Raw genomic sequence first — 22,407 nt, 5'->3', positions numbered from 1 at the left:
AATATGGGGGGTTAACTATTCTGAAACTTTACCTAACAACGTAAAAAAAATAACGGAAAAAGGGTTTGTATTACTGTACACATAGATTTGAAAAAGTTGTCAGAAAACAAATATATAACAAATAAATGTTATCAAAGGCAAGATAAGTTACTTTTCTACCAAACTGGATGTATTTTTCGTGTTTTTATTCAATGTAACATGTTTATTCAGCTCTAAAAGCATTCAGTGTTGACCGATGTATTGGAACATTCAAGGTGGATTCTGACTCTTTCTTTAACACGGTAAGTTTGGGAAAAGGTGTTATAAATAAAACACTGAATAAAATACTGTAAAGAACTCGCTAAATATATGTTACCGTGACATAGCTTGACATATATTCGGCGGGTTTTTAATAGTATTTTTCTAATTTTTTTATTTATACCACCTTTTTTCCAAACTTACCGCGTTAAAGAGGGAGTGAGGCGCCATCTTTAATTTTCCAATACATCGGTAAACACTGTATGTTTTTCGAGCTGAATAAACATGTTACATTGAATAAAAACACGAAAAATATATCCAGTTTGGTAGAAAAGTATCTTCTCTTGCCTTTGATAACATTTATTTGTTATATATTTGTTTTTTGACAACTTTTTCGAATCTATGTGTACAGTAATACAAACCCGAAAAAATATATGTATGAACAATAAATATTTCTTCAGTTAAATAAAATATACTGAAAATCTTTGAATAGGAAATAAATATTTCTTTAAATAAATTAAATCGTAAGTAATGAAAGAAAGTGTTGTATTTCATATTAAAAAATTGTTGTGCCCATGTTTTATAGTGTTTAAATATGTATGCCCTGTCGGTGGGCATTAGAAGATGATGAATGCTTGTAAAAGAAGCAAAATAAAACAGACAAAACATAAATAATAACTATGTAAACAACGTGAAGATGTATAAATATTACAAAATTACTCGATTCGGTATTAAATAACACAAAATAGGATTGATATGCCGTAAAACAAAAGCAAAATAGAACAATATGTAAAATGTTTTTGACTCTGTGTTACTCAGTGTATTTGCGAATAGTGAATTTGGTGATTTATTTAATAAAGGCATTCTTGACTTTTGTAACATTTTTTTCGAAACATATTTTTTGTTATGTAAGGCTTACTCAAAAGTAAATAAATACAAAAAAGATAAAGTGGCACAGTAAAAAAAAAACGAACTCGTAACGTTAAAGGTAAAAAATATATTTATTACTGAATAAAATAGAATAAGCGTTCCGTATTCACTACAATAATAAACAGAAGACATCGTTAAAAATGTAAGTAAAATACTATTTAATCTGTGGAACGATACCTTCTATGCATAATAGTCTTTAAAATAATCCAGTTCATATATATATATATATATATATATATATATATATATATATATATATATATATATATATATATATATATATATATATATATATATATTAGTTTTTGTTCGGGAAGTTTTGGAAAATAAAATGGGTTAATGATTTTTTAACTAATAAAGAGTGAACAATAAAGGAAGATAATTAAAATTAATTAATGTTTGCAATGATGATGCCGCGTTTCATTAATTTATGTTTGCGATGATGATGACGTGACACCGTACGGCCAAGCATATTACTATATAGATAATAATAGTATAAATAATAATATTCATATTTAAACCATAGACCAATAGAAGGTTTTACATTTAAAAAAAAATGTGCATAAGGGCGCATATATATATATATATATATATATATATATATATATATATATATACATATATATATGCACAATTAACGCCCATATAAATGCATACATACCAACATACCAATACACAGTCATATTCAAATACATAGTCTCTAACTCTTCCCTCTTCAGTACTTATTATTATTATTATTATTATTATTATTATTATTATTTTTATTATTATTATTATTATTATTATTATTGTTATTATTATTATTATTATTATTGTTATTATTATTATTATTATTATTATTATTATTATTATTATTATTATTATTCATAACCAATAATTACATTATTTTTATGTTTAACATTTTCATTTTTATTCCATTATACATATTGGAATCAATTGGATCTGCTTTTTGCTTTTGGAATGAAACGCTTTTTCGTTGCAACATTAAAATAATATTTAAGAAAAAACACACTCTTCTCCCACAAACGGCTAATGGATTCACCTGAACTTTTTCGAACATGATTTCTAGGAATGAACGCTATCCAAGCTACAAATCTCAAGTTCTTTCAACGTTTTTCTTTTCTTTTTTCTTTGTTTCAACGCCCTCCACCTGCATTAAGCGCATAATGTTATTAGCTTTTCCTATTGAGTACTAACTTGACTTCTGGTAGCTAAATTAACAAATTTTTATGTTGGGACCAGCAGATAAACTATAAATATTCAGGCCGTAAAAAATAAATATTATGTCCTACAGTAAGGTCTAAATCAAAAAACCTTCTTGACATTTCTTTGTTAGTCAGTCTTCATTTTTTATGAGTGATTTTTCTAACAAAGAGATAAGAAAAGCTTTATTTAAGGTTTGCAGTATTTTGCGTAAACAGCCGCCAGAGATGTCGGAAATTTTCTGTGTTTATGTTTATCCTTGTACTCATGCCATTTGTAAGGGTGCTGGCGGTAAAAGTTTTATCTGTGCTTATGTTATCCCCCTAGTAGTCAGGGACCCGAACCTTAAATTTACCACTAAGGAGGTTGTCCTATCAGCAGGGGCAAAGCACTTGGGCGGCTCTATTGCCATTTTATTGAATGGATTCTGGAACATGCAGTAGCTTCTGGTGAGGCTCCCCGATGCTATATTTAGCATATATATAACGGCTTAAACTTTTATATATATAACGGCTTAAACTTTTCATGTCATACAAAAAGAAAAAAAATAATTTTCGCCTCTATTTCTCTCTTAATTTTTCACTCTGCCCTGTTCCAAGCAAGTCTGACGACCTAGTCCACAAATCTCAAAGCTCCACCATGAAAAGTTTCAAGAAAAAATACACGATTAAACCCGAATATCCAACTTCTAACGTAGACCCCCACTAAATGTTTTTTTCTCTAGCATAAGGGGTCTACGTTCTAAACTTCCAGAGGTTGAAACTCAATTACAGGAGACTAAACCAGACATATTATTTCTAAGCGAAACTGGCATTAGAGAGATTGTTTCCCTAGATGAGTTCGTAATTACAAATACTTTAATTTAACTTCCAAATCTGACACCCAGGATCGCAATGGGTATGGAATATGTGCATATATTAAATATCGCTTTCCATGTGGTAGGGACATTTCTAGATAAGACCTAACTATCCTTATATGAGCTTCAGAGCTGTACTTGCTCAAACTACTGTGTTTATATTTGATCTCTATCGCCCCACAATAACGGAGATAATATATTTAAAAGCATATCCGAGAAAATTTACCACGTCCTATCAGTTTATCTTTCAGGACTGTGGAGACTTCACTGGCTATAATGTGGAATGGTTATCTCACGCAAACAAGACCGATAATGAGGGGGTATGTCATGATTTCTCCATTGCTTATGACCTCACTCAGACTGTTCATGAACCCCGCGCGTCTGCCGATACTGATGACTAGTATGCAAGTCTCCTAAACCTTGCCTCGAACTGTATTCAGCTGCTGTTCTGTCTCCACTTGTTTATCAGTTCAGATAAAAATGAAATGTAATAAGTTTTCAGATGTATCTCTCCATGGCACAGTATATCGATACTCTATGACTGATTGGTATAAGTCAGTACATTTATATCAGATCTACCTCTGCGTTCCATGTTTAACAATTATGTGTCCCCTATAATATCAGAACTGACAGAATGGTTAATTGTAGGTATAGACCGTTGTATAACCTCGAAAAAGTTCTAGCAAAAAATCTTATAGCCAGCCGTGGTTCTCTCCAGAATGCGCTGCAGACATTGCGTACAGAAATTACCTTTCCCATTGATTCAAAAATGATATATGTTCTGAGATTAAAGCCGCCTCCAGGACTGCCAGCACCTATTTTAAAAACAAATAAATAAAGCAAGACAGATGTATGCTCAGTCCGTCAAGTCCAAAGTAGCTGAGACGCAGCTTGGTTTCCACCAGTTTTGGAAAATAGCAAACAAAATCCTGAACAGAAGCGTGCGCTCTATCCCAATCATAAGCAATACACTTGAAGTAACCTCGTAAGCATCAGAAAAAGCCAAACTATTTACCAAGAACTTTGCAGATAATTCTACACTTTGCGACCAATATTTCCCCTGTATCAGAAAACAAGTTATGTAATATACAAATATATGTACGTGGTGTTGCCAAGCAATCCAAACACCTTCATTCCAGTAAAGCAAACGGCCCTGCTGGGATTCCAATCATAGTATTAAAAAAAACTTCAAGCAGAAGTAGCGACCATACTTACAAAACTGTTTAAACGTCGTCTTAAGGAGAATTGCTTCCCATCACCCTGGAAAATCTCATCAGTATGCCCTGTATTTAAGAATTCAGATGACCGTTCATCTCCCTCTCAGTAGAGACCAACAAGTCTATTGCATGGCATGAGTAAGTTGCTGGAGTCTGTATAAAATAGAGAAGTAATCAACCAGCTCGGCAAAAATAACCTTTTTAGTGACACGCAACATATTGTTTCAGTTCTACAAGATATATAGCATATGTGCTTGCACTCATATCTCCTAGGATTAGCGAATCTCTCGACAGATGAAACCTTTCTAGGGCAATTGCTCTTGACATATCCAAAGCGATTGATAGAGTATGGCATAAAGGTTTACTTCACAAGATCTCCAGCTACACCGTAGCTGGAAATAGCTTCTCAATTATTAAATCATATCTCTCTGATAGGTTCATGAGAATAGTGATTGATGGAAAGAAATCAATAGCTCCTACTTCGGCCCAAGTCTCGTCCTGATATATATTAATCATCTTCCAAATCACATCCTTACATCATTCGCAGACAGTTATGCTGATGACACTATCATCTGTGGAAGCACATCTTAGACCGTAAACGACCAAATTCTCCCCGATTTTCTTTCCTCTGATCTTGAGCACGTGGTACAATAGTGAAGAAGGTGGCTTGGTACTTTAAATGCATATAAAATCAAGCTTTTATATTTACATCATACCCGCTCTGATCCCCATCTGATATCAATTGAAATGAATGGATATAGTATTGGGGATGCTTCATGTTTTGAGAAGCTTCTAGACTTGACATTTACTCCTGATATGAAATGGAACACATACATTAAATCCGTTGCAAAGGCTGCTGGTAAAATGGTTGGATCCTTCTATCGATCATGTAGATATCTCACTGCTGATGTAATTCTGTACCTATATAAGAGTCAGGTGCGTCCAAGGACGAAGTACTGTTGCCGCAGCTGGGTAGCAGCTGCTAGAAATGAACTATCCTGGTTTGATAGAGTTCAAAATAGACTTTGTAACTTCGTAGGGGATATCCTTTTCTCTTCACTGTAACCTCTTACTCACGGAAAATATGTTGCGAGTTTGTCTCGCCTGGAACATTATTTTCATGACAACTTCTCGACTGAGCTCCAATTTACAGTTCCCCTCTCGTCAAACATTTACAAGAAACCCCCGTCTCGCAGAAAACACCATCAATAATTTCACCCACTCATTATCTGTGCCTTAACCTAAACGTAGGTTCCATGAATAAAGTTTCTTTCTTAGAACGGCATTTCTATGGAATTTGTTGTCGTTTTTTCTGCTTTCAACTGACTACAATATGGTTGTCTTCAAGTCTAACTTAACCAGCTTTTTAATTTTTTTTTTAAATGAATCGCACCATATAAGTTAACAAATTTACTGAATGTCCATTACTAGTCATTACTTTATTGTCCAATTGTCTACTGTATACTCATTATCCCTTATCCTTGAGTGGCCTATGGACATTGATATGTGGTGATGTCTTTGTAAAAAAATGATCATAAACTCACATACAAAAATCTAACTAAACTTTGCAATGAAATTCCTACAGTACGTGATAAGAAGTGTCGTGTTACTTTATCACGACCGTTATTTTATTTTACTGCAATAATAATAAATATGTATATATTGTTCTCATTATTTCAAAAATGCCATAAAATTGATATAATTTCGTCAATGTCGTTTCATAAATCAGATTTAATTTGAAGTTTAAAAATAAATACGTTTTAAAATAAAATGTTCTTCTGCTATTGTTATATTTATTGGTTGAGTAGTTCTGTTGTACATGTGTTGGTTGAGTAATTTGATGAAAATACAATTTGTTTGCTTCATGTCATAATAGAGGAAATCCATTTGCAAAAGGAAATACATTATTCCAAAGAAGAGAAAGAAAATCAATACGCAAGTAGTAGCAGAAGTATGAGTAGAATACGACATAGTTTTTTTCATAGTAGTATTAATGAAGTTATTATACTAGAAATATGTAAGTCAGTTGTAATTTCGTCAATGATAGATTGGAAACACATAATACAACAATAGATATATAAGTAACTAATAAGACTTTTTTATTATTATAGTAAGGAAGAATAAGGGATAAGTTTGTGATTGATGAATACCTATTAAACTATTTGAAGCACATGCAGTATTTAGCGAATAAAAATAAAATAAAAATTGAAAGTAAAAAATTCGAGTAATTATAAATAGAAATCAATAGTAAGCAGAAAGTGAAAACAAGCAAACAAATAGAGAATACATTCGAAACAAAACCCAAATACATGGAGGTATGTTAAATTAGTTTCCAGACTTTTTTGTTGTCATTAAAAATCCTAGTAAACTCTTGAAAAGTCATTATATACATATAACCCACCAATTCATAATTTTAAGACTGTTAAACAAAGATGGGCATAAGGATAGTCTCTCAGTACCCCTATAGTGCAGACATTGTTATTTGTCCGATTTGGATATTCCCTAATCTCAAGGAAAACCTTGGAGGCTGTCGTTATGAGATAAAGGCATAGATGAAATGGGCTGTGAAGAAGGTCATTAACACGCTCAAGCAAACAAAACAATTTTCATGGAGAATTTAAAAAATTGATAGAATGGTACTTCAAGTGCATTGTGTGTGCACTATCAATAAAGTCCCCATACGAAAAATGTCTAGAAACTTATTGAAGGCACTTTGTATATATATATATATATATATATATATATATATATATATATATATATATATATATATATATATATTCGTGTGTATGTTGATAAATTTATGATTTTCTTAATTTATGAATTTAAATGTATCAATTCTTAAATAGCGTGCCAAAGTAGGTGCTTCTAAATTCAGAATAGTAACATCAATGTATGGATATGAGTAGATTAATCTACCTCAATTGATGTCAGCTCTTTCTTTAATATGTGTGTAAATATTTAATGCCCGGGAATGTTGCTGTCGTGTCATGAATCGTAAACTATTTTAAATTGTTTTTGGTAGAACTTAATATACATTTCCTCTGGGCATCAGAATGTTAAGGGTCGGAAAGAAAGAAGGGAATTATTAAAAGGCATTTTTAGTTGGTTAAGATGTTTTTCTGTGATATTTTATACTGTTACGGTGTTGTGCTTGTGTTGTGTTATTTTTGTATAGGAACAGAATATTACATCAATATAAATTGTTAACGGTACTGAACATTTGCTTTTTAAAGGACCAAAGAAAGCGAAAATAACTAAAAGAGCGATCGAAGGCACGTGTTATAGGATTACAAGATAAAAAAAATGTACAGGCAAAGGTCGTTTAAATAGTTTATAACAACTTTATTGATTATTTCTGTTCGTATGTTTATGTAGAAAAAGTGTTATCGAAGGAGATCATGAAGATGAACAACAGATTAGAGACAGTTTTATCTTAAGATAAAAGAGTCAAATCAAAATTCCCGAGTGAATATTTTTGTGCCCCAAAAAACAAGTGTTGCGTGTTCGAAGCCACGTAAGTTGTTAGCATTCTGGGGATAAAGAGAAGGAATTACAACTGATTTAATCCGAGTCACGTATTATGCTTACTTAAAATTTAGAATCTGATTTGACAAGCAAAAATGGAAGTTGAGTGCTACTCCTAATTAGCAATGCTTTTTTAAACGAAATCCTTTCAAAATTCTAAATTGGCAAATACCACTGAGGCGTTTTCAACAAAAGCAATTTATTCAGTTATTCTAACTTTTGTTATTTAAAATGACTGTCCCATACTAACTGAAAGCATTTTAATATTTTATAAAAATAAATAATTTCATAAAATATTTGATAAAAATGTTAATAGAATAGGCCTGAAACTCGTTAAAAGGGTCCGCGATTGTATGGATAGCAAGTTATATGTTACTGAATATCATTAGTTAATTATCCAACCTAAAACAAAATTATTTGGAGTAATTTTGAATTCTGTTTATACATTGGATTTTCAGAGAACCATGTAATGTCTCGACTGGAAACACTTCCCTCTAGATAAGAGCCAGAGATTAGATGTTTTTTTCATAAAATTTATTTCATTGAAAGTTTAGCAATCGGAAGCATATAGGATTAAATTTGGTATTTGAAGAGGAATAATTGCTCTGAATGTCTCATTCGACAAAAGAAGAATACCATAAAGAAGACAAATTCAAGATTAGTTGTATCATTGTGCCTGATGAGCTACGGCTTTAAAGGAGAAAAAGCCAGAACTAACTAGCAATATAGCAAATAAATTTGAAAGACCAATAATCAAAATCTTCAAGAAATATAGACGCGCGGAACGAAGCAGCAAAATGATCAGAAATACAAAAAAAGCCGGTAAAAAAATAGGATCGCCTAAACGAAAAATAGAAAGAAGTCAGCGAGCAAGATTCATTCCACTTCTATTACGTGGGTGGCTGGCAAAACTAAACATGTGTATAACTTAACCGTCAATCTCTATTATTAAAATCAAGAAGCCTCATTTACACTTATACTGTCATTGAAATCAGAGGAATAGCCCATTTTCAATAAATTTATTGTGTATTTCTCTAATCGGGTACCCACTACAGATTACGGGGAAAAGGTTTAACATGCCTCTTGCATTAAATTAATCGACCATTCATTCTAGTCTAAACGTAACTTTATAGAATGATTTTAGACACTAGTCGGATAGAAAACAAACCTAAAAACACTTCCAGTAAATAGATGTGTAATCTCAAATCAATAAGAAAAACTGTTCCGACATCCACTGTAAACGAACTGACACACACTAACAAAAATGCACTTCATATATAATACAGATAAATATATCATATGGTAATTCTATATAGAATCTTTTAATTTATAAATTATTTCGCTATTATATTTCTTATATAAGCATATGTATTTTCGTAAGCAACTAACTATTATCTCATGCGGTTTATTTTTCATGCTTTTCCTTAACTGCAGTAATACATATATTGCATTTTCTTTTAATAAGTAACTTTATGGTCTTAACTAAAATTGCCTATTCCATGGTAAAGATATGACACTAATAAAATAGGATTTAATTAATATCTACTATAGCATAACACTTCCAGCATAGAACTCATCTATTAATGGTCATTGTTCAGACAAAATTGAGTGCAATCACAATTTGATAGGTTGAGCGATTCATATTTTACGTTTCTAGGCATTTCTACCAACATTCTGCCCATTTTGAAGATGTATACGTTTTTTATTTCAAATATTTATTTTTTTTAGCTGCAAAGTATTCATATAATTCAGCTATATATCAAGAGCAAGCCACAAATGTTTACTTGAAGGAAAACTCATTTATCCTACTAATGTTCCCAACTTTTAGATAACCATTTCATTACGATACTATTAGCAACCGAGGGTATTAGCTGATTATAATATGATTCTACGTTGCAGAGATTTTACTGATGAGAGCTTCTAATGCGATTCAGCAATTTTCTTATTAGAAAAGATATTTCAAATTAATTATTTTAAGAAATTATTTCATGTAAGTTTAATGTAAAGATAAAATACTAGCTAATTTATTTATGTTTTTTAATTGAGAATTTAAAAAAATAAAGAGATTATCGTAAAAATAAGAGAAAAACAAATGAGAAATCAGAAATTGCTTCATCATTTTAAAGCAATAAAAAATCATAAAATCATATGAATTTCAAGAAAACAGAATATCTTACTTAACATGCGGGCAACTAATTCCAGGAAGAATATATGAAATGTTGGGGAGAATATTGTATAAAAGAAAAACATACTTATTGCCTTTGTGTTGATTTTGAAATCGACGGTACTGATATTTATCTGGTCATCTGTAGCCATTATGTATATGAATATATAGCGTTCTTATTTGAATTCTCATTTTAAACAAACTCTTTACTTTGGTTCTCTCTATCAAATCTTACAAACACACACGTTCTTGTGGTCTTTAGCTTTTAAATTCAGATGAACATATCAGGGCTCCAACAAAAATTTTGAGATCGAAATAAGCACACTCGAAATCAACTTAAGCAAACAGGTGTATTTATGCCTGCAATATGAAATTATTGCGTTCTGATGGCAATGCGTCGCTGAAGTTGTTTTTGATATCGCTTAGGTTTAAGAAGCATTTCCGACGAGGCCCATTATGTCAATTCCATTATCGATGAAAAAGTATATTTTATTTTCGTTTTGAGTGCAGTTTTTCCAAGGATGAATATATTTTCATTAATTACAAATTCTAATACACTTTTTACTTTACCATTATCTCGTAAAAAGATAGATGAGGAATGTTTGGCATGTTTGAATTATTTTTCGGGAATTGAATTTTGTCTACAAAATCAATCAGCCGTAAAATTAATACAATAAAAAAGCATCAACTGCATGTTTCAAATAACTTCTGTAAGAGTTCAGAAATGTATTGGATATTCACCGTTTATATATTCATTCTAATTTGTTTTAGACTCATTCTACATTTTAGAAATGACTGTCTCCATATATAGCGAGCGATTCTTATATATAGTTAATAATAATAATAATAATAATAATAATAATAATAATAATAATAATAATAATAATATTTCTATATTATAGAGATGACGATAAATTATTCATATTAATAGGTACACCTGACTACTGTTCTCATCAGTTCAACGAAATGATCTTTTGTTCAGAACACAATATTACAACGATGATTAGGTCTTTTATCTTATACGTTATTTTAATTATTTTTACCACACATGTAAAAATAATCGCCATATATAATCAGCATTATGATTTTTGATATAACAACGACGTGTTCAGAATAAATGTTTTTTGAATCACAAGTGAACACTGGTAATTGATTTGGGATTTTAATTTTTAAATCATGCATAATATAAAAAATATTATTTTATAAAAACAACAACAGTAGGTTATCTACAGTTTAATGTAAACTACAGTGAATGTTACACTAACCACTGCGGAGATGTATGTGAATAATAATAATAATAATAATAATAATAATAATAATAATAATAATAATAACAATAATAATAATTATTATTATTATTATTATTATTATTATTATTATTATTATTATTATTATTATTATTATTATTTCGTTCATCAACTTCTTTCTGAAAAATGGGATTCATATCCAGATGGTTTCCCTTAATCCCGGCTTCAAACCAAGAGCTTCAAAGATAAAGTGGTTTCATAAGGAAATAATAATAATAATAATAATAATAATAATAATAATAATAATAATAATAATAATAATTTCATTATTGCTATTATTGTTGTTTTTATTATTATTAGTAGTAGTAGTATTAGGAGTAGTAATAGTTATAGTAGTATAAATTGTTTCAATACTAAACACATTGACGTTGCTGCTAGAATACAATACGCATAACGTAAACACTGATGATACTGATGATAATAATGCGATGGATATATGAGAACAATTACAATGGTAATTAATATAGTTTAAGCTTGCTGCAAGAATTCTGAATATCTGTTATGTAAAATCTGTTATGTAATTAGTAACATACATATTTCTGTACTTTTAGAAATGAATGTGTTTCTCCTATAAGTTTCTAGACATTTTTCCTGAGAGGAACTTTTATGATGGACTGCTTAATTGTCCTGGGGGAATGCCGCTGACTCGATCTGAACATCCTGGTCTCTTTTGATAAAATTCATTTCTGAACTCCCATAACCTTCAACATCGTATTCCTTGTTGACTTTTTGTCTAGTGAAGCCACAGAGTATATAAATCATACCCGTGCTGTAACAACAGAGGTAATGAAAGTTTATGGGTAGACTTGCTCTGTCTGGCTTTCTTAGGTCTGAGATAGTATACTTCCACTAGGAAACCTGTTTAATGTTCCCTGCCTCATAGCAGTAGATGCATTTTTCATCGAAGGTCATTACAGCGCTAATAAATTCGGGATAAAAAGTGATCACCTTGACCATTTCCCTGTTTTCATGGCAATGATTATTTCTGATCATCGCTGGGACAAACTGCGAGCAAATTCTCCGAATCATCGGTCCCTCGCGAATAATTGTGTGTACACACACTGACATCAAACTCTGTACTTATTTTATCTATTGGCACGGCAGTTCTTATCTATGACATTCTTTCTTTGTCCAATCAACTCTGCTGTTCTGACTCCCGTACTCTTCCTTACCTCTCTAATCATCCCTCACAGCCTTCCTGACTTCCTGAACTCTATTATATCACTGTGAAACTAATGTCCGATTCAAGCAAAATGGTCACAACGCAGTCTGAAACATTCCGTGGGATTTTTCTACATTTAAAACAGAAATTATTGCATATCGTTTTTCTAAAGTGTCCTGATATCTAGATTGCCTTTTTAAAACTTATCAGCTTTGAGAATAAGGTTTTTGCAGGGTGCACTCTCATTCCTGTTTATATGTTATTTGAAGCTAGTCCTAAACATTAGTCGTTCATCATAAGGTATATATAAATTATATAATAAATTTGCAAGACTCTACTACAATTTTTAAAATGCATTTGGCTGATCGATAAACGACGGAGAAAAATTGATTTCGAAACCGGAAATAGATACTATGTGTATTAGCCTATTCAATATAGATGGATAGCTATGACTATATCATTTTGATTCATGTGCGTCAGAAAAAATATTAAACATGTTAAAGAATAATAAAGAGTATCACATATCGTCGATAATATCTACAAAATGTTTTTTTTAATTTAAATATAAGAGCCAAACTGATCAAAGATAAAAGGAATGCTCTTAAAGGGATATGGGGGCCTATAGAATTGCAATTATTGTGTCATCCATGTATGTAATTACATTTTCATGAAAGAAAATGATTTTGAGGAATTTTGCTGTTCAGGATTAAAAATATTTTAGAAAAGTGCAAAAACTATAGAAGAAAAAATAATAAAAACAAATAAGGTATTCCTCCGCAGTGAGAAATAGACTAAACTGGGAGCAAAAAATTAAGATAGCATGGATACATTCGATAAGTCTTTGTGCTTAATTAAAATACTGCTCAATTTCTTAGAGGTGACAGCTTCGTAAAATATGACAGTTGAATACGGGGAGCATTGTCGATGCTGTATCAGAATACTTTCAACGGTAGATGTTTTTTTTACACAGTGGTCACCACTTATTAAGGCCCGGAAGCCACTCATGGATAAGGGTTATTGCAAGTACATTACGTTAGTGTGGAGATTTGATGAAGTGTTTACTTAAGGGGGCGGTTCATTAATTTGTTAAAGTTGGACTTGAAGACATCCACGTTGTAATCAGGTGGGAAGGGGTGTATAATATTCTATGTAGATTTTGTAGATATGATAATATTGTTTCACCCTTAAATCTAAAAGTTATCAATGAGGTAGACACAGCAGGGGTGTTATTCTTAAGGCATATATTGACTTGGAAAGTATGAAATGTGCAATACAAAACCGTGCAATAACATGTAATTAGTTTACGCTAATTATTTCGGTGCGTAAAATCTTAAATACAAAAAGATCGTGTAAGCTCACCGTTAAAACTGAAAGCTAAGTTCGATTATTTACCTAATCCAGACAGTAATAGACGAACAAGTTGACGAAGATAATTAATAACATGTTGTATATAATATTGACAGCTAATACTCACTTTGCTGCAATTATAATCAGCAAACCCTCTTTATATTCCATCTTTCTGTACAACTAACACATTTGTACACATATTTACGAACATGTCTTTTAATCAATTTGCACTTAATTCCAGCAACCACTGATCATGACCGCTTTCTCACCTGAAACCGACCAGCACTTATACGTTATTGGCCTCATAGCCACGATAAACTGTAATTTTATAATGATAAAAGTTTTGCAATAAATGTGTGATAATTTACACGACTTTTATTTTGAGTTGTATGACCACGTTTAAGGCCGTGTAGTGCTGCAATTTGCCTAAAACAATTAATCTAAGCGCGTGTTATACAACGAAATGCTAAACCTATGCCAAAACACTACCAAAAAGCGTGCTCACTGATATACAGACATGCAGAAGAAGCAGTTTAGAAATCTTGAATGGATCTAAAATGACCGTTTATTTGGGCTCTCATTTTGTAAAAAGTGCTCTCTCTCCCTTTTACTCTTTTTCTATCTATCTATTTCTTCCAAATTCTCTGAGTTTTTACTTTATTCTAATCCGTCTCAGTTCGATCAAATCCAATGGATCCCACTCAATTTAGGAATGACATAATCAGATACAATGCCTCTGGCCCATACGCATATCTGTTTTTCATGCGTGACAGTGTAAAGGCTGATAAGTAATGTTAAAGCGAGGACAGCACACCGAAGAATGCCTTAAGAAAAAACATATTTCCCACGCCAGATGCCGACATCCTTTCTACCGGAAGACGTTCACTTAAGGAAAAACGAACAAAACATTCTTGTGTATCATTATCATTACAAACTGAAGTATGCTACGTAAGACGATACAACTATAATGTTAAAAATTCTAAAAATATCATTTTCGACACGGGCTCTCGAAATCCCGGGTTATTTGTTTTAAGCAAATGATGTAAAATACGTATCCATGTAAATATAAGCAATGGCAATGAATATATATGCGTGTGTGTGTGCATGTTCCTGTGTACAGAGGGGAAAACGAGATAAGTGTATGTGTACATAAAATGTACATATAAATATATATGATATCCACTGAAACATTATTTGCCGCACACGGATGCTCAACCTGTCTTTCTTAAGCACCTAAAACAGAGCATTCATGCCAATACGCACACGCAGAGCATACACATATATAAAATAGAGAGATAGAGAAACAGAAATATATAGAGGCAGAGAGCTAGCTAGCTAGCTAGCAAGATAGATAGATGGATGGATGTGCATGTTTATATATATATATATATATATATAGAGAGAGAGAGAGAGAGAGACAGACAGACGGACAGACAGACAGACAGGCAGCCAGATTCATATATATGATGATGTCTACATCTTGATCTAAGTTTATATGTGGTTAGATTGATGCTTAGCGTCTATGTGCACATAAATGAATCTCCAAACCAGCTTCTTTTTTATATTCTTTCACAGGTGTGGAGTGGGATTATTTTTTCGTTTTTACTTTTATAAAAAGTCTTCAAAAAGAAGAGTCCGATTTCATGGATTAATAATTAATCTTTACATACGATACATTAATATTGGAACATTCCATCATGGCTTCCAATACTCATACAACACTGATCTTGTAAAAAAAAAAAATTAGGAATAGAATTCTCTCTCGCCAAATTTAATTTAAATATGTTATAATATGCATTTCACATGCTCTCTTCGTCCACCTTTATTCAAAACAATAATTCTACATGTCTGCTGGAGTATGCATTTTTGTGTTGTTGCCTTAGATACAACAATTAGAAAAGGTGCACCAGGCAGTGTAAAAGCCATTACAGATGAGAGATTATTTAGGCTGCGAAAAGAATATAAGTTGCAATATTTAATAAAGGTTTACATCTCCAGAAAAATATCCTCATGTCGTATTGTCTTACTTAACATATCTACAGAGAGCCCTTAGACACTCGATTTTATTATATCCAGTATTAATGCATGTTTAGGCAAATCGCATGCTCATTTAGAAAATACACAGATACTAGAATACCTGGATAGGCTGGTTTGAGCGAATCGTAATAAAATTGTTACTCTAATCTAAAATAGTGTGACTCTATATTGTTCATGAAACAACCTCTTGACGCCGTATTTAAAAGATGTTGCTTTTTACTGCTTGTTAAATCAATCGTACATGCTTTATAGACTTTTTCTCAAATTTCGGAATCTTTCTATGCGTATTGTCTCCAATTTATCGATTTGAAATTCACACCAATTCCCAACAACTTAATCATTTATGCATTTTTAATCCTTTCTTGATGTCGTTTTCCCACAGAAAGTTCAAAATATAATAGTTATATTTACATCGTTTCTCTCAGCTTTTAATATGTAACGATCCTCATTCCCATGTAAGAATTCTTGGATTCTCTAAAACGGACATTCCTAGGAATAGCGGGCATCCAACTGATGTTCTGAAATAGTTGGATGCATTTTGAATTAAACCTTTTCAGTCAGCATGAATTTTCTTACTCGTTAATTAAAAATGCAATATATATATATATATATATATATATATATATATATAAAGCTGGACGTATGTGTGTGTCTGGCTATGAATTGGCTCCTATATCGTTGCTTATTATAGAAAACTGATTACATATTATGATAGAAGATGGATCGAGACAAAGGGATGTGTATGTTTGATCTGACATAATGATGATTCATTAAAATCGTGGGGTCTGCGTACGCCCCTAGTCCACAAAGTATGGAAATAAAAATTAAAAAATTAAAAAAAGTTTTCAAGTGTGTTTGATATAGATGTACATAAGAATAATTTGATAAGTATGTTTTATCTTAATTAGAGATGTATAATAAAATTGTGGGGTCTTCGTTCACGCCTTGCCTCCATCGAATGGAAATATGAACACCCTTTAATAAAGACTTTTCATATATATCTGCGTAAGTATACTTTGTTAATTATGTTTCAGTTTGGTATCATACAATTATGGGGTGTTCGTTCGCGCCTGATCTCCATAGAGTGGAAATATGTCACAAAGTTTTACAAGGTTTTTTTTTTTTAATATAGATCCACAGAATATTGTGATAAGTGAACCGGTATGGTATGATCAATTATGAGGTTTATCTATTTTATTTTTTACTTTCATCATATTTTGTTTTGGTTTTGATACCCCCAAATTAACAACCCTTCCTTTTCATAACCTATCATACTTTCATAAATCAGAGCCCATTTTCTCTAGGCTGCTTTTGAACCCAGTCAATGACGGGTACTTTTGCTTGTATATATATATATATATATATATATATATATATATATATATATATATGTATAAATATATATATATATGAACAAATGATTAATAAAACATGTTAAAAGACATCTTGAAAAAGTTAAAAACATATTTAATTTTAAAAAAAGGAAGCACAAGATAAGTGGATAGTCCTTAATCCGCGGAGTTTCGAAGAAATACTCTCCTTCTCATCAGAGAGCAGGAATTAGCAAAATGCAGGATCGGATTTTGCATATAAAAGTATTTAATGAAACTATAAGTAAGTCACAGATCTTACTTGGTTAAAAAGGGTGAGGTAAGGGGAATAGGAGGTAAAAGAAAAATGATAAAAAAGATTTCACATGAATGGATAGTCCGGTGAAGGGTAAGCAAATGCAAGAATGGTAAAATCCAAAACGGTCGAATTAAAAATTTCCAATCCAATGGGTAAATTCCAAATGGCCCAAGAACGTCTGTCAAGGCTGTTTACTTGTAAATTTACTTGATTCCTCCTGCCTTTACAGACGTGTTTTAAATATTCTCTCCGGTACTTTTTCTTTTAATGATTTGGAATTCATTCCATTTGCGCTTTTTTCCAAAGAATTCTGCCTTTTGGATCATTTTGGACCATTTTGAATTTACCCATTGGATTGGAAATTTTTAAGTCGACCGTTTTGGATTTTACCATTCTTGCATTTTTTACCCTTCACCGGACTATCCATTCATGTGAAATCTTTTTATCATTTTTCTTTTACCTCCTATTCCCCTTACCTCACCCTTTTTTTAACCAAGTAAGATCGGATTAAGGACTATCCACTTATCTTGTGCTTCCTTTTTTAAAATTAAATATGTTTATAACTCTTTTTCAAGATGTCTTTTAACACGTTTTATTAATCATTTGTCAATATTATAAGCTCTATTTCCTTTTCGGTTTTATTGAGCTTTTCCATCTGGTTGAGATTACTTTACTTGTAAATATTAATTCTTTAATATTTATAATATATTTTAAGTTTGCCATTTTGATTACCTTCGGTAAACTTATTGTAATTTTTATTTTATATATATATATATATATATATATATATATATATATATATATATATATATATATATATATACATATATATATCTATACTTGTTTATTGTTATATAAACATGCTCACATCCCGCTGCTACAAATAGCCACTTGTTTCAATCAAACAACAGATATCATCAGGCAGCGACTTGACTATTCAAAAGTTCAATGAATAAACATTGAACTTTTGAATAGTCAAGTCGCTGCCTGATGATATATGTTGTTTGATTGAAACAAGTGGCTATTTGTAGCAGCGGGATGTGAGCATGTTTATATAACAATAAACAAGTATTATCAGCTCTTTTTATTGAGCACTATCTAACAACCTCGTTGAATTCATTAATCCATTACTTTTGAATATAAAAAACCCGAGTATATATATATATATATATATATATATATATATATATATATATATATATATATATATATATATATATATATATATATATATATATTGTGTATATTTAGGAAGCATTTTCTCATTTAGACCCTTAGTATTTAAGAGCACGGAATTATTCTGTTTTGCTATTTTCCTTTTTATTTTCTCCAATCTACGAATAGTCCTTTTGGTGTCCTTCTCAAAATTGTATATGTTGGATCCATAATCGCAAGCGCTTTCGATAGAAGTACTTCAATCATCCTCAGGCATATTGCAGAAATTAATGTAGAAATTGTTTTTTTTTAATTTAATTATATATACATTTTTTTAGTCACGGGGTAACGTGCTATCCAATAATATTTATAAAAATATATATATATATATATATATATATATATATATATATATATATATATATATATATATATATGTGTGTGTGTGTGTGTGTGTATATATATATATTAATATATATATATATATATATATATATATATATATGTATTTTAAAACCAATAGTTAATCATACTTTCATTCAATTTGTATATTTACTCCTAACAAAATTAAATATAATTTAATATTTCAATCAATTCAAATTTTTAAATGAGTTTTTAAAATTAATATTTAGATTATATGTTTAATTTCAATATAGGCATTATTTTCTGGGGAATGCTTATCTGGCTTAAGGAAATGGTACACTATACAACACTCGTATAGTTAAAATCCTCTTTTTTCGCTATTCACTCAATTAATTTTTATTAAAAATAAATAAAGAGAATTATAATAAAATAATAATTAAAAATAACGTATAAAACATATAATATATGAGATATAAAATGCATAAATCAAATATATTGTTAAAATACATATTTAGATTTTACCGTCTCAGGTCATAAGGAGGTAACTTCGTTTGTGTATACACCACTTCTGGCATTCGCTCTGTACACTAAAACAGATTATTTCTGGTCATTAATTAGCCGTAGAATCTTACATTACTCAGCATTGCAAAGTGAAAATTCTTTTAATTCTGAGGAGTATTAGTGTTTTTGTTCAATTTTCCTCTAATGTGTACACTTTTCTTTAAGCCCCCACAGGCTAGTAGCTAAGGATGGCTTAATTCTTTTGGTCGCTCTGAAGAGCTCATATGTAAATAAGATATTTGTTTAATGAACCTTGAGTTACATCAATGTATTTTTCGTGTTGTGGATTTGGCAAGATGGATGCACCATACAGAGACTCAGAACAGATTTACTTTAGTTTTTCAAGGAGCTACGTTTTAAGAAAGCAATACCGACAAATTCATATAAAGTAGACTTCTTAGATGCAACACCAGATTTCGCGAAAATATATAAACCATTTCATAAACGAAACTGAAAATTGTATACATTAATTATTTTTCATGCAATCAACCCACAGTGTCCAAAAATACGATAGCTAATGTGAGAACAAATATCAAGAATGTTATCGAATGCTTAGATGTTCGAACAGATAGTAAAATATTGGAATAACCCCCCATAAAAGAGGATTCAACGATAATGGATATCGCAACAGACAAATAATCAATTGGAAAATAAAACAAGAAATAATAGGCAGAATAAAAATCAGTTCTTACCTCCGTTCTCACTTAATACTAAAACAAAAGTAAGAAATATTTCCTTGGACTTCTGCATAAACATTTCCTACAAAAACACAGACGAGATAATAATATTTAATAAAAAATACTGCAAGAGAAAATTACTCGACAATACCATCGTTAAGTTCATTATCTCTAGGTAATATAAAAGGATAGTAAACAAAGATACAAAGACGAATGCTCACAAGTAATCAATCCATTGTATACGAAGCTACAATCACTGACCAATCTACAGACAAATCTGAAAAATTCATTGGAATGAGACAAGGTTCGGCTAAACGAAAGTATGTTTCACATATCAGGTCTTTCACAACGAAAAAAAGGATTGACACCATTTTCTCTCTTACCGTCCCACTCTGCCCTGCTCTAATCAAGTCTGTCGACTGTTCCACAAATCCCAATCCTCAACATGAAATACCTCTAGAAAAATGATACGTGTAAACCTAGAACCCCATCCTCCAACGTAGACCCATACTACCATGCATCCTTCTCCAGCATCAGAGGTCTCCGGTTGACACCCAATTACAGGAGACGAAACCTGACATATTGTTCCTAAGTTAAACTGGAATTATGCTGACCGCTTCACTTGACGAATTCATAATTAAAGGGTACTCTAACTTAACATCTAAACCTGACCCCCAAGATCGGTATGGGCATTGTAGATGTGCCTACATTAAAGATATCTTTCCGTGTGGTAGTGATATCTCTAGAGAAGACCCTCATTAACCTTATGTGTGCTTACGGTTTGCACTTGCTTCGAGCACTGCATTTATATTCGCTCTTTATCTCTCCCACAACAGTGGAGTTACTATCCTTAAGAGCGTATCTGGAAAAATTGAGCATATCCTCTCCGCTCACACTTCAGTTAACATCCACATTTGTGGTGACTTCAATGTCCACAATGCGGAATGGCTGACCCACTCTAACAAGACAGATGATGAGGGGAGGTTCTGTCATGATTTTGCCATGGCCTATGACCTCAAACAGGTTTCCCACTAACCCACCCGTGTGTCCGCTACTTCCGGTCAGTATGCTAGCCTTCTAGACCTTTTTCACACAACTTCCGCTGAGCTATGTTCAAGTTCAGCTCTGTCTCCTCTAGGATATTCCGACCACTCTGTTGTAGCAGTTATCATAAAAACGAAATGCAATAAGTCTGGAGATGTACCTCTCCATCGTACTATATATCGATACTCTACCGCTGACTGGGATAGCTTCTGTTAACCTATATACGATCTACCACTGCATTCCATGTTAAAAAAAGATATGCCCTCCATAGTATCAGACTGACCGAATGGTTAATTGTAGACATAGACCGATTCATACCATCCAAAAAAATTCCAACAAAAACCTAACTGCTAGACAGAGTTCTCCCCAGAATGTGCTGCTGTCATCGCGCACAGAAATCAATTTTTTCATAGCTACCAACGTATAAGATGCACTGAGACATGATCTACCTTCAGGACTGACAGCAACCACTGCAAATGAGTAATAAAAAATGCAAGAGAGTTATATGCTCAGTGCATTTAATCCAAAGTAGCTGAGCAAAGTCTTGGTTCCCACCAGTTTTGGCAAATAGCAAACAGTATCCTGAACCAAGCGTGCGCTCTATCCCAACCTACATCAATGGAACTGAGGTCATCTCGTCAGCATCAGAAAAGGTCAAACTATTTGACAAGAACTTTGCAGCTAATTCTGTCCTATGGGGCGTAGGCAATCATCTCCCCGTATTTCCTCCTATAACGGACACCACGCTATGCAACATAGACATATATGTGCGTGATGTTGCCAAGCTAATTCCAGAAAAGCAATCATTTTGCTGAAAAAGTTCAACTAGAACTTGCCCCCATACTTATAAAACTTTTTAAACGTTGCCTTAAAGAGAAATGCTTCCCAAACCCCTGGAAAACCTTATCAGTGTGCCCTGTATTTAAGAACTCAGGTGATAAGTTCTCTCCCTCTCAGTACAGACCAATAAGTTTCCTCTGTGTCATGATT

The sequence above is a fragment of the Euprymna scolopes genome, chromosome 8 (genome assembly GCF_053919585.1).
Source record: "Euprymna scolopes isolate OS-2025 chromosome 8, ASM5391958v1, whole genome shotgun sequence".
NCBI classification, from domain to species: domain Eukaryota; kingdom Metazoa; phylum Mollusca; class Cephalopoda; order Sepiida; family Sepiolidae; genus Euprymna; species Euprymna scolopes.
This window is presented reverse-complemented; position numbering follows the sequence as displayed.